The sequence below is a fragment of the Gossypium hirsutum genome, chromosome A02 (genome assembly GCF_007990345.1).
Source record: "Gossypium hirsutum isolate 1008001.06 chromosome A02, Gossypium_hirsutum_v2.1, whole genome shotgun sequence".
NCBI classification, from domain to species: domain Eukaryota; kingdom Viridiplantae; phylum Streptophyta; class Magnoliopsida; order Malvales; family Malvaceae; genus Gossypium; species Gossypium hirsutum.
This window is the reverse complement of record NC_053425.1, coordinates 76,421,692-76,423,196: the sequence shown is the minus strand read 5'-3', so window position 1 is coordinate 76,423,196 and position 1,505 is coordinate 76,421,692. Positions and strand designations below refer to the sequence as shown.

The following is a 1,505-nucleotide window of genomic DNA, read 5'->3' as shown; positions in this document are numbered from 1 at the left end:
TGTTGGTAGCCTGGAGGTTGTTGTGGTCTTTGATTTCCTTGACCGCCCCACGAGAAATTGGGATGGTTCCTCCGACCTGCATTGTAAGTGTTACTATATGGATTCTTTTGAGGTGGAGGATTATTACCCAAGTAATTTGATTGCTCATTATCCATGTTGTGGCCATAAGGTTGGTATTCTGAATGGCTTGTTCCACCTCCTCTTGCTTCGTACTGCATCACTGGGTGAACCTGTGAAGAACTAAGAAAACTATCAATTTTCTTATTCAAGAATTATACCTAATTAGAGAGCATGGTGACCGAATCGACGTTATAAACACCGACTGTTTTCAATGGCTTTGTCCTCATGACTTGCCACTGATAGTTATTCAGTGACATCTTTTCTATGAACTCATAAGTATCTTTAAGTGTATTATTGTTGATGGTTCCGCCAGCAGCTGCGTCAACCATTTACAGAGTCGAAGGATTCAGACCATTATGGAATGTTTGAACTTGGAGCCAAAGCGATAACCCATGGTTAGGACACCTTCTCAGTAAGTCCTTGTATCTCTCCCATGCATCGTAGAGTGTTTCTAAATCCATCTACACAAAAGAAGAGATATCGTTACGTAATTTAGCCGTTTTAGCGAGCGAAAAATATTTTAGTAAAAATTTTTCGGTCATTTGTTCCCAAGTAGTAATTGATCCTCGTGGTAACGAGTTCAACCACCGTTTAGCTTTGTTCCTCAATGAAAAAGGGAATAGCCGAAGACAAATGGCATCATCAGAAACACCATTAATTTTAAATGTATCGCATAGTTCCAAGAAGTTGGCTAAATAAGCGTTAGGATCCTCATCCTGTAAACCATCAAACTGAACAAATTTCTGTATCATTTGAATAGTGTTAGGTTTTAATTCAAAAGTATATGCAGCTACAACAGGTCTAACTATGCTTGATTTAGTTCCTGTTAAAAAAGGTTTAGCATAATCATACATAGTGTGTGGAGCAGGATTTTGATTAACCGCAATTACAGGAGGTAGCTAATTGCCTTGGTTTTCAGCCATCTCTTCGGTTGGGAGTTGACTATCGTCTTCTTGCTCATTCTTTATGTGTCGTAAGCTTTGCCTTATTTCTCTTTGATTTCTGTGAGTTGTACGATCAATTTCTTCGTCAAAAAGTAATGGTTCTGACGGGTTTCTTCTAGTCATAAATTATAAAAACTTGCCAAGAGAAGGAGAAAGTAAATTAATAAGTAATAATAATAATAATAAATTAAATTGCAAGGAAAATAAATGGCTAAAGTAATAAAAATTGAGCATTCCTAATATCTTAGTTCCCCGATAATGGCACCAAAAACTTGATCGCGTGATTTCATGATAGGTTTTAAATATTTATAATTACTCATTCTTGAAACAAACTATTATCGCGATGTAGGCAAGTGTACCTATCGAACAGTAGTATAGTTTTAGCAAGACCGGATTGTCGAACCCAAAGGAACTAAAAGTACTAGTAATGACTGTCTTTTT

At 36.9% G+C, this 1,505-nt stretch overlaps 1 non-coding gene across 1 annotated transcript; it reads left to right on the top strand.

Annotated features, from left to right (window-relative positions):
- The first annotated feature begins 507 nt into the window (after positions 1–507).
- LOC121216385 (small nucleolar RNA R71) lies at positions 508–614 on the top strand. The gene has a single exon (XR_005912572.1). It is a non-coding gene; the product is annotated as a small nucleolar RNA R71 (small nucleolar RNA).
- Positions 615–1,505: the final 891 nt, after the last annotated feature.